At 48.2% G+C, this 12,114-nt stretch overlaps 1 long non-coding RNA gene and 1 other non-coding gene across 2 annotated transcripts; both read left to right on the plus strand.

Moving 5' to 3' along the window:
- The first annotated feature begins 1,784 nt into the window (after positions 1-1,784).
- On the plus strand, positions 1,785-5,415 carry LOC129527707 (uncharacterized). The gene is made up of 3 exons (XR_008672747.2): positions 1,785-3,787; positions 4,966-5,040; positions 5,218-5,415. It is a non-coding gene; the product is annotated as an uncharacterized lncRNA (long non-coding RNA).
- A 4,967-nt stretch (positions 5,416-10,382) lies between these two features.
- Positions 10,383-10,455, plus strand: TRNAM-CAU (transfer RNA methionine (anticodon CAU)). Its single transcript has one exon. It is a non-coding gene; the product is annotated as a tRNA-Met (tRNA).
- The last annotated feature ends 1,659 nt before the right edge of the window (positions 10,456-12,114 follow it).

A 12,114-nucleotide genomic window follows, 5' to 3' on the forward strand; every position in this document is an offset into this window, starting at 1 on the left:
GAAATCCAACCCCACCCGTTTTTATTTATTTTTTGAGACAGGGTCTCCCTCTGTCATCCAGGCTGGAGTGCAGTGGCACGATCATGGCTCACTACAGCCTCAACCTCCCTGGGTCAAGTGATCCTCCCACCTCACCCCCCCACAAGTAGCTGGAACTAGAGACACGCACTACCACACCTGGCTAGTTTTTAAATTTTTTGTAGAGATGCGGTCTTATCATGTTGCCCAGGCTGGTCTCAAACTCCTGGGCTCAAGTGATCCTCCTGGTTCAGCTTCCAAAGTGCTTGGATTATAGGCATGAGCCACCGTGCCCAGCCTACCCCTTGAAATTTAACCATACTCTGTCCCCATTCAAGTTAGTTTCTGTGACTTTCCCAGTGAACTGGAAACTCCTTGGGGGAAGGAACTGTGTCTACCTATTTTTGTCCCCACAACACTGTCCCAGTAACTGGCATATGTTTGAGGACCATTTTAATGTGTGTGTGAATTGTCCAAGTCTTTTCTCTTTTTTCTGTGGAGTATTTCATCCTCTGTCCCTCAATTTTTAAGAGTTCTGTATATATAAGGGAGATTAGCCCTTTGTCTGTGGTATGTGTTACAAATATTTTCTCTCAATTTTTCAGTTACTTTGGTTTCTGTGGTTTGGTTTTTTTGTTTTGTCTGGTTTGGTTTGGTTTGGTTTGCCATGTCCAGTTTGCCAGAATTTTATTTCATTGCTTCTGGATTCTGAGTGATGCTTTCAAATCCTTTCCTTACACTGAGGTTAAGAGGAATTCACCCATGGACTTTTTCCCCCTAGTACTTATATGTTTTCATTTTTTACATTTAAATTCATGACATTTGAGTTTATTCTTATATATGCTGTGAACAATAGATCTAATTTTATCTTTTTTTAAGAAAAAAAAAGACTACCCCATTATCCCAGTACCATTTATTAAAAAGTCTGGGCCAAGCACAGTGGCTCATGTCTGTAATCCCAGCACTCTGGAAGGTCAAGATGAGTGAATCACTTGAGGTCAGGAGTTTCAGACCAGCCTGGCTAACATGGGGAAACCCCATCTCTACCAGAATAAATAAATAAATAATACAAAAATTAGCCAGGTATGGTGGTGCGCACCTGTAATCCCAGCTACTTGGGAGGCTGCAGCACAAGAATCGCTTAAGCCCAGGAGGTGGAGGTTGCAGGGAGCTGAGATCGTGCCACTGCACTCCAGTCTGGATGACAGAGCAAGACTCCATCTCAAAAAATAAATAAATAAATAGTCTATCATTGCCTCTGAGATTTGACATGCAACCTTTATCATATACTAAATTCCCATTCGTACTTAGGTCTGTTCTGTACTTTCTATTCTATTCCATTGGTCTGTCTGTCTGTTCATGTGGTCAATGCCACACTGTTCTAATTACAGAGGCTTTATAGTTTGTTTTAACAGCCCATAGGGCGAGGCCCCCATTTTGTGTCAGTTTTTCCCTGGCTATTTCAGCATGTTTATTTTCCATAGAAACTTTAGTATCAGCTTATCAACTCCATGAAACAAAGCTTATTGGTATTTTTATAGGAATGGCATTCAATTTATAAGTCAACTTGGGGGGAAATGGGCATCTTGATGTTGAGTTATGATAGCCAAAAACAAGGGATGTCTTCCCACTCCACGTGCTTTAGTGTTTTCCAGAAGTGTTGTAAAATTTTCCCTTTATAGATTTTGCACATTTCTTATTAAGTTTATCCCTAAGTATTTAATCATCTTTGTTGCTACTATACGTAGTAGGGTGCTGCAGGGACCACAGCCTTTGCCACTTCCCTCTGGAGGCTGCAGCTCACCCGGAAAAAGGCTAGGGACACAGGAGACCCCCACTTCAGACTCCTCTCCTGCAGCTGCTGCCCCTCAGGCCAAGGAACAGCCCTCTCTGTTGGAAGGGAGCACCCAGAACAGAGGCCATCCAAACCTGAGGCAGAGGGGGACCATATCCTCCTCACCAATCTAAGAGGCTTCCCCAAAGACCTCACCCCCAGCTTTTGCAGACCCAGCCTAGTGCCTGGGCTTCAGCTGAGAGGCTGGGGGGATGTTTTCCTTCCTGCCCCAGAGACTGTCAACTGAATCCTCAAAATGTATCTGAAGGAATGGGAGACATTCTAAATACACTGTTTGACTCTGAACAAAAAGATCAAAAGTTCAGGGACATTCTTTGAGGTCATCAGAGTACAAAACAGAAATCAGTCAAAGGAAGAGTCTGGGCTTCAACAGATCAAATTAAATTCTAGTGAGGAAACTGCTTGTTAATTTGGAGCCAGTTAACAAGAGAAAACAGAGACAATGTGAAATATTACAAAACCATATGTGAGATTTAATAACACTTTCTAAGGTAAGAAGAGCTTTAAAGAACTTAAATGCAAAGGAGACACGTGGATCTAACTTCTGTCTGGCTCGGGAAGAACATATGAGGCTTCAGAATTCCTACAGGAAAAAGAGAAACAGAGAAACCAACATGCTGCCTTTAATGACTTGATCAAATGCCGTGAGCAATCTCAGAGAGTCCTCCATGTCCTTTTTTGCAAGACACAAGAAAACGCCCATCTAAAAGATCACATTACACCATGAGAAGCGCCGGCAGGCCAGCAGAGCGATGAGACACAGTTTCGGACAAGTCAGACGGCAGATGACTTCGACAGAGTCTTCGTTAACCATGATGGGGAAAAGCACAGACTACTTCCAGGCAACACAGAGGGAGGTTGTATCAGACAAGCAACATCTGGAAGAACAGTAAATCCGCTGAAAGAAGGTGACTATCCACTGCATAAGGCCAACACTCTCCTGAAAAGATCAACGTGCATCTGCACAGCCCACTCATGCAGAGCATTAGCAGAAAATCACAGCCCTTAAGCAAGGTGACTCTGGAAGAGAAAGAAATGGAAGCGAGACGCAGCCTTCCAAACGCACTTCAGAAGAGCATCCGCAAGACAGGGGCTGGGAGAGCAACTGCCGTAGTGAAAAGTAACATTGACTTACTTCATGGGACCAAGCCTCTTCTGGAACATCAATCTAAAAACCACAGAGCCTTAATGAAAGCTGTTAGCAAACGGAATCTCAAAAACCAGTTTGCTTAGCAAGGAAAAGAACAGGAAGGGAAGTGGCAAAATCTTTCCCCCAGAAGAAAATAACCAAAACTCCAAGACCTGGATTAAAAATGAGAAAAACAAGAAAGGCCTTATACGATCCAGAGTTGCATTCTGAACAAGAACACCCATGAACTCTCCTTCATGACATAGTATGTTAAAAGAGCTCTTGCCAGCCGGGTGCGGTGGCTCACGCTTGTAATTCCAGCACTTTGGGAGGCCAAGGCAGGCAGATCACCTGAGGTCAGGAGTTCAAGACCAGCCTGACCAACATGGAGAAACCCTGTCTCTACTAAAAACATAAAATTAGCCAGGTGTGGTGGCACATGCCTGTAATCCCAGCTACTTGGGAGGCTGAGGCAGGAGAATCACTTGAACTCAGGAGGCGGAGGTTGCAGTGAGCCGAGATCACGCCATTGCACTCCAGCCTGGGGCATAAGAGCAAAACTCCATCTCGAAAAAAAAAAAAAAAAAAAAAAAAGGAGCTCTTGCCACAGAGAAAGTAGGTGCTACCAACTTGAGACACATTTCAGGATAAACATACCGAGGAAGGGAGAGTCTTCAATCAACTGTGTTCCTCAAAACAGCCCTGAGAAGCAACAGTCATCAGAGACTTCCTGCAAGACACCCTCAACCACCAGAGTTTTGGCCCCACCCCCATTCCCACACCAGGTGAGGTCTTCTTTCCACTACCAACAACCAGTCAACCCATGGGGGTCTTCCTTGCTGGAGGAGCCCAATGTACACTAGAGGCCTCAAGAATAGTTCCTAGGGCCATCTGAGGCCTCCAGTGCAGTACATACCTCCTATTAGATACAGCTGAGGCCCCACCAATACATGCAAGAAATCCTTCCCCTTTGAAAAGGTGGTGTCACAGGCCACCTGTCATTTCCATGAGTTCTATGATCACACCAAGACAAGGGTGTCCACCCCACCAGGGAGACCACTGCCCTAACCAGAAAGACTTCCCATGTCTCCTCTTCCTCCCCTCTGTGGTTCCCTTTAGACCCCCTCAAGATAATACAATCTATGTTTTCTCCAAGTAAGAACTACCTTTTGCCCAAGAGGGTATATGTAGACAACAATCTAAGGTTTGGAGTTTTAAAAAACTCTTGACCACTATGTAGACTACTCCCCAAACTATTTCCTCCTACAGAATAACCTGCATCTTAGTTTAGCTCCTATCAGCTTTGTAAGCATAAATGACTTAGAAATTAACAATAGCTTTCCATGCAATAGGGCTCCCACAATGTGGTGCACGTTCCTAAAGCCTTCCAGACTTTCTATAAGAAGTGTGGCAAGCACCAACCCCACAAAGTGGCACAGGACAAGAAGGGCAAGGATGCCATGTATACGCGGGGAAAGTGGCGTCATGACAGGAAGCAGAGCAGCAATCTTGGGCTGAGTACTCAGGAGGCTGAGGCATGAGAATTGCTTAAGCCCAGCAGGCGGAGATTGCAGTGAGCCGAGATCACGCCACTGCACTCCAGCCTTGGCGACAGAGCGAGACTCCATCTCAATAAATAAAAAATATAAATAAATAAGTATAAAAAGTCCATCACTGCCTCTGAGATTTGACATGCCACCTTTATCATATACTAAATTCCCATTTGTACTTAGGTCTATTCTGTACTTTCTGTCCTATTCCATTGGTCTGTCTGCCTGTTCATGTGGCCAATGCCACACTGTTCTAATTACAGAGGCTTTATAGTTTGTTTTAATAGCCCATAGGGCTAGGCCCCCATTTTGTGTCAGTTTTTCCCTGGCTATTCCAGCACGTTTATTTTCCATAGAAACTTTAGTATCGACTTACCAACTCCATGAAACAAAGCTTGTTGGTATTTTTATAGGAATGGCATTCAATTTATAAATCAACTTGGAAGGAATGGGCATCTTGATGATGAGTTGTGACAGCCAAAAACAAGGTACGTCTTCCCACTCCACGTGCTTTTGTGTTTTCCAGAAGTGTTGTAAAATTTTCCTTTTATAGATTTTGCACATTTCTTATTAAGTTTATCTCTAAGTATTTAATCTTCTTTGTTGCTATTATACATGGGGTTTTCTTAAGTCCTCTAACCTAAGTATTGTTTGTGTATATCAAGGCCATTGATTTCTGTAAGCTGATTTTCCAGAAAAAGGCTAAAACTACAAAGGAGATGGTGCTGAGGCTTGAGCGCTGAGCCCAGCTACAGATCTAAGACGATGCGGGCTATGAGGACATGCAAGCATTTTGAACTGGGAGGAGATAAGAAGAGAAAGGGCCAAGTGATTCAGTTCTAAATTTCATCTTTTGTTTTATTATGAAGACAATAAAATCTTGAGGTTATGTTCACTTCAAAGAAAAGAAATGTATGATACATTTTATACTGTAAATAAATCCTTTTTTGTGGGTGAGTGACAGGCATTCCTCAGTTATCCCAGTGGGAACCAGGGGAATATAACAGACAGGCCTGAAATTTGGCAGCTCTGGAAGCCACTCCTACTTCCTAGCAGAGGGTCTTGAGAATAACTGGACCCATTCCACACCAGGTGGTGAGGAGAGAGGGCTCAGCCAGGCCAGGAGGGATCCTCCATCTCTAAGTGGCCGCAAGTCAGTGATCAGTGACAATCAGTGATCAGCCAGCCACTGCCTTCCCGTGCTAGGCACGTTCTGTCCACTCTATAATATAACCTCCCTTCAGCAGCCCAGTGAAGTAGATTCAGGTATGATCATCTTATGGGAACAGAGAGGTTAAGATACTTGTCAAAGGTCTCACAGCCAAGCATGGCAGACCTGGGGATAAATAGATCACTCCAGCAACCGCGCACAGTGGTTTCCAGGACTGACCCCATCATTCACAGAGGAGAAACAAGCCCAGAGGGGGAAGAGACATTCTCAAGGTCACGCAGCCAGTCCAGGTCTCCTGCACAGGGCCCTTGGCATCCATGGCCACGTACTGGGGTGTAAGATGCAATGCAAGGCTTCCCCCTGGAGGAAGGGCCAGAAATTGCAGACAACCCTACCAGAGGCCCTGGGCAGCTTCACTCTGCATGATGGTGGATTTAGTGACCTGCCCCAGGAGGTTCTCCTTTCTTCTTCTTTTTTATTTATTTTATTTTATTATTTTATTTTATCGCCCAGGCTAGAGTGCAGTGGCACCATCTCAGCTCACTGCAACCTCCACCTCCTGGGTTTAAGTGATTCTCCCTCCTTGGCCTCCTGAGTAGCTGGGATTACAGGCATGCATCACCACACCCCAGCTAATTTCTTTGTATGTTTAGTAGAGACAAGTTTCACCATGTGGGCTAGACTGGTCTCGAACTCCTGACCTCAGGTGATCCTCCCGCCTCAGCCTCCCAAAGTGCTGGGATTACAGGTGTGAACCACTGCACCCAGCCTTTATTTTTTGAAACAGGGTCTCTGTCACTCAAGCAGGAGTGCAGTGGCATGATCTTAGCTCACTGCTGCCTCAAACTCCTGGGCACAAGTGATCCTCCTGCCTCAGCCTCCCAAGTAGCTGGGACTACACGTGCATGACACCACATCCAGCTAACTTTTTTTTTCTTAGAGATGGGCGTTTCACTTTGTCGCCCAGGCTGGTTTCAAACTCCTGGGCTCAAGCAATCCTCCTGCCTTGGCCTCCCAAAGTGCTGGGACTACAGGTGTGAGCCACTGTGTTGGGCTCCTCTCTTATTAGTGCCCCACTGTGGAATCTTCTGGACCCTGTTGGTGAAGTCGTATCAGGGGCCCCGTATACACAAGGGAATTTTTCCTCTCACTGCATGATGAAATCATTGACTCTCTCAAGAATCAAGTTCCAGGAAGTCCCTAACAAAAAAGAAGAAAGAAAGAAAGGGCCAAGTGCCATGGCTCATGCCTGTAATCTCAGCACTTTGAGACCCCCTGTTGCTACAAAAAAAAATATTTTTAATTAGCCAGATGTGGTGGTGTGCACCTGTAGTTCCAGCTACTCCGGAGACTGAGGCAGGAGGATTGCTTGAGGCCAGGAGTTCAAGGCTGAGGATTGCCCAGGAGTTCAAGGCTGCCGTGAGCAGTGATCACTCCGCTGCACTCCAGCCTGGGTGAGAGAGCTTGAGAGCCTGTCTCTCAAACCAAAAAAAAAAAAAAAACCACACCTAGAGAGAGATGGCTTTCCATGTCAGAGACACTGGGATGGATACAGTAGAGACAAAACCTGAGTGGATGGCGCTGTCTGTCCTCACAAAAGTGATGACTTCTTGGATGTCTCAGATGCACAGTCTGGTGAGCAGAGAGCTGGGGTAGGCCAGGGAAAGGACCAAATGCCAGCCAAAGACGGGCGCAGTGGCCACCTCTAATCCCAGCACTTTGGGAGGCTGAGGCGGGCAAATCACTTGAGGTCAGGACTTCGAGACCAGCGTGGCCAATGTGGTGAAACCCCATCTCTACTAAAAATACAAAAATTAGCCAGGAGTGGTGGCACATGCCTGTAATCCCAGCTCCTCAGGAGGCTGAGGCACAAGAACTACTTGAACCCGGGAGGCGGAGGTTGCAGTGAGCTGAGATCATGCCACTGCACTCCAGCCTGGACAACAGAGCAAGACTCTGTCTAAAAACAAACACACAAATGCCAGCCAAAGAAGTGAGGGGACTCCTCACAGTCGGGATCATATCTGAGCTGAGTGTGAAAGGTGAATGGCTTCAGGCATAAAGAAGACAGTAAGAAATGCCTGGGGAGACAGAGAACGCTTGGCTGGTGCCTTTCTCACTGGTCCCTGGTCCTGCTGCCTCCCCTCCGCTCCTCCCTCCCTGCGCACCAAAGTCCTGGGGCTGCTCCAGTGGCCGACTCCTTCCAATCTTCTATTGCTTTCTCCTCCCCGCTGGTCATGCCAGCCTCATCTCATAGCCACCCCTGCCCCTGGCATTGTCCATGTCTCTTGTTCTCACCATGCACCCAGCCTCACACACCCACCCCTAACACTGAACACTTGGATCTCTGCTTCCTACGTAGAACTGTCTACAATCTCGACATTTCACAAATCAATATGCAAAAACTTCTTCCTGCATACCTGCTGCAAGGAATTCAGAAAACTCCATACCAGCCTCTGCCCCTAAGAAAGAGAAGTCAGCTCAAGGAAAGAGGAAAGGCACAAAGAGGTAGCAGAGAAAGAACATTCCCTGCTAGTTCTGGGCCACTGTGGCAAGGGGATCCCAGAAGGAAGGGGTCTTGTGGACCACAGATGCTGGGGTAGGACTGGGTAAGTGGGAGGATGGCAGGAAGGTTCTGCACGGGTCCGTGGAAGTGGGTGGCCCGTTTCATCCAGGTGGGAGAGTGTGGGTTGGCCTTGTCCTTGCAGGGCCCTGTGGAATATTTCCCCAAAGGCTGGGAGAAACCACTCAAGGTTAGGAGCGGGACATCTTGAAAAATATGTTTAAAGTGATTGCTAGAACAAACTATGTTCCTTCCCTCTATAGCTTCTCTGGCTGAGCAGCTCTTCAGAGCATCTGGGAACCACCCCAACTGGGGATGCTGCCTGTCCATCAGCTCCCCGGGGCAGAGTGTGTATGGCCCCGAGATGAACATGAGGGGAGGCCCAAATTCAAGGCTGGCTGGTGGCAGAGAGAAACGCACCCGGGACACAGACTTCGGGCAGTGCTCTTTCCTCCCTTCACACTCTCCCTCCTGAGCTGAACCTGGAATGGAGAGAGCAGCAGAGGGCGGCTTGGGGGTGGGATCCTGAGCCCCCCTTTCCCCACACCTCTGGGCACGTGGAATGCGGCCCACCCAGGGGTGGCTCAAATCCTGTCTCTGGATCGCAGAGGTCACAGCCTAATGGAGAAGGCAGGACTAACACACAGAGAACAACTGAGAACCCCCTCAAACCCTGGGATGTGCTAGTCACCAAGTACCCTAGGAGATCAGAGAAGGAAGAATCAGAGTGACCACTGTGCAAGAAATCACCGGAAACCAGTTCCCAAAGGAGCACCGAAACCCCGATCAGAAGAGCAGGTGTGTGTCTTGGGGGTGGGGGGTAGAAGAGACTAGTCCTATCAGGTATTGAAATATATGATTGGTTATCTGGTAAAAACAAGCAAAAATGCCACAAGGTCTTAGAGAATGAGTAAGCTGGCAAGTTCAAGGTCGTCATCTTACCCAAAATGGTTTTTGGGCAATGGGATGGGGTGAAGACTCCCTGGGGCAGTAACATCCCTGAAACAGTGAGGAGGGAATCTTGAGATGGGGAGAGCTCCCTCCACCCACGCATCCACTCGCCCATCCCTCCCCGCACCCTTTATTCCTGTCATCTTTTCATGTGACAATAAATTGGACAGCCCTGCTTGGAGCCAGCAGTGCGACTCTGCTGCCCTTCATAGACCCTCTGGGCCTATGTGTAACCAGGAAGCAAGATTATTTGAGAAAGAAGAGAGAAAAAGAAAAACGCGGGATGCAAAATAAACAAATAAATAAATAAATGAATTGGCAAGTCCAAGGCAACCATAATTTCTTCCCTCCATTTTCCGACTGAATTCACGTCCAAGAATCTTCTGGAATCTTCCCTCCCTGCTTCCACCTCACCCCCACCTCGACTCCAGGACCTAGACCTGGGCCTGGAGATTTCACACCCCACACCCCTTCTCCGCCCTCCTGCCCTCCTGCCGCGCTCTCCTGCTCCCCAGGGCCCTACTCACCCCTCGCTCCGGGGTCGCCCCTGACGCCCACCCGCGGCTGACGTCGCACGCTCCAGCCTCAGTCCACCCTGGAACCCTGCATTTGGCAGCCACGCGAGCCCATCTCCCGCCCAATCAAGAGGCCGTCGCCCTGGAGACGGAGGACCCCAGCTGGGGTCACCCCTTGCAGCCTCCTCTCCCGTGCTTGCCGGTTCTTGCCACCCTCCGCCGCTTGCACCGGACCCAGGCGCTCGTCCCCCGCTTCCCCCGCGCCCCAGCCCGGTCACGCCTCGGAGCTTGTCCCCACCTGGCCGTGCTCAGAGTCTGCCTGCCGGGCGTCCCACACGCACCGCAGGGCCCCACCGCCTCTTGGTGAGCCGCGGTGGCTCGGGTCCCGGGTCCCCAATAGGCTACGCTCCCGGCAGGCAGCTTTCTTCCCGGCGCGGGGCTCGTTCCCTGAGGCCAGGCCGCTCAGTGGCCGCAAGAGCGACCTTCCCACATGTCCCCAGGTGTGCGCACAAGCCCGGGGTGAGACCAGAAGCTGCTGCCTGCAGAGCCCGACCTTGCGTAGATGACTCCGCGAGTGCAAGGGGCTGCAGACATTTTCTTACAGGAGGTAGCAAGCTTCTCTAACCAGAGGCCCTCTTAGCGCAGTGGGCAGCGCGTCAGTCTCATAATCTGAAGGTCCTGAGTTCGAGCCTCAGAGAGGGCAGCTGTTTTGTTGTGCTACGATTGCAGCAAATGTTCGGATGTAACCCAGCAAAGCACTATGAACTATGCGCAAAGAGTAGGTGTGTCCCTCAAGGACCAGAGAGTAACAATTGCAGCACATATGCGGATGTCACCCAGCAAAGTGCTCTGGACTATGGGTAAAGAGTAGATGTGCCCCTCGAGGACCAGAGGGTAAGGATGTGCCATCACCTGACAGCCAGGTGTACAGAAGCAGGGGACCCCGCCACAGGGCCGCGTAAATAAAATACATGGTTAGGTCAACTCGCGAATAATTCAACCTTGCTCATAACGAAAAGAAACTCAGATCACAGCCACAGGAACTGCTATTGTCCCCTCTCCCAGGAATTAAAATCCACAAATGAGGCCAGGTGCATTTGGCTCACATCTGTAATCCCAACACTTTGGAGAGCCAAGATAGGAGAATAGCTTAAGCCCGGGAATTTAGAGACCAGCCTGGGCAACATAATGGGACCCTGTTTCTACAAAAAATAAAAATAGCCAGGCGTGGTGGCAAGTGCCTCTAGTCCCAGCACCTCTGAGGTGGGAGGATCGCTTAGGTCGAAGCTGCAGTGAGCCCTCATCACACCATTGCACTCCAGCAGTTTTAAAACAAAACAAAACAAAACAAAACAAAAACCTCCACAAATGAGAAAACACGCACTGTTGGCGTGAATGTAGGCAAACGGACACTAAGTGTTGCTGGTGAGAGCTAAATTGAGTCAATTCCTCTTGCAACATCTATGAAAATCAGCCTCCTAGACCACTTCCAATCTCTTTTTTCCTCGACCTTCCTCTCCTAGGAGAAAGGCCTTGTCTCCACCCTCGCCTCTAACCCAGACCCAGCTTCCAAGAGCCAGGAAGACCCAGGCAGTCAGCGCCCAGCCTCAAGAGATCTAGGAGAGGGGGGTGGGGCGTGGCTTGAATGACAAGCTCTGATTCTAGCTCTAGCTGAATCCTTCCATATTTTTCATTACAATACCTTCTATTTATTTTGTAGTTTATTCTCTATTAGTTATTTAGAAGCATATTTAATTTCCAAAATAGGAAAATTCTAGTTTTATTTTTATTATTTATATCTTAATTGCATTGTGGTCAAATAATATATTCTGTAAAAGTTAAATCCTTTGAAATTTATGGCTCAGGTATATGGTCGTTGTAAATGCTGTGTATGTGGGTGGGGTGGGGGTGTGTTCTGTAGTGGTTGTGTGCCTTGTTCTAAGTTTTCTTTTTTTTTTTTTTTTTTGAGACTGAGTCTCGCTCTGTCGCCCAGGCTGGAGTGCAGTGGTGCGATCTCGGCTCACTGCAAGCTCCGCCTCCAGGGTTCACGGCATTCTCCTGCTTCAGCCTCCCGAGTAGCTGGGACTACAGGCGCCCGCCACCACGCCCGGCTAATTTTTTGTATTTTTAGTAGAGATGGGGTTTCACCATGTTAGCCAGGATGGTCTCGATCTCCTGACCTCGTGATCCACCCGCCTCGGCCTCCCAAAAGTGCTGGGATTACAGGCGTGACCCACTGCGCCTGGTGCCTTGTTCTAAGTTTTCTAATCATGTTATTCAAAGCTTCTGTACCCTTATAAATTTTTTATCTGTTTGAACTGCTGGTTACTGTGAGATATAAATTTGTCTAATTTGTTGATTT

The sequence above is a fragment of the Gorilla gorilla genome, chromosome 18, assembly GCF_029281585.2.
Source record: "Gorilla gorilla gorilla isolate KB3781 chromosome 18, NHGRI_mGorGor1-v2.1_pri, whole genome shotgun sequence".
In the NCBI taxonomy this organism is placed as follows: Eukaryota; Metazoa; Chordata; class Mammalia; order Primates; family Hominidae; genus Gorilla; species Gorilla gorilla.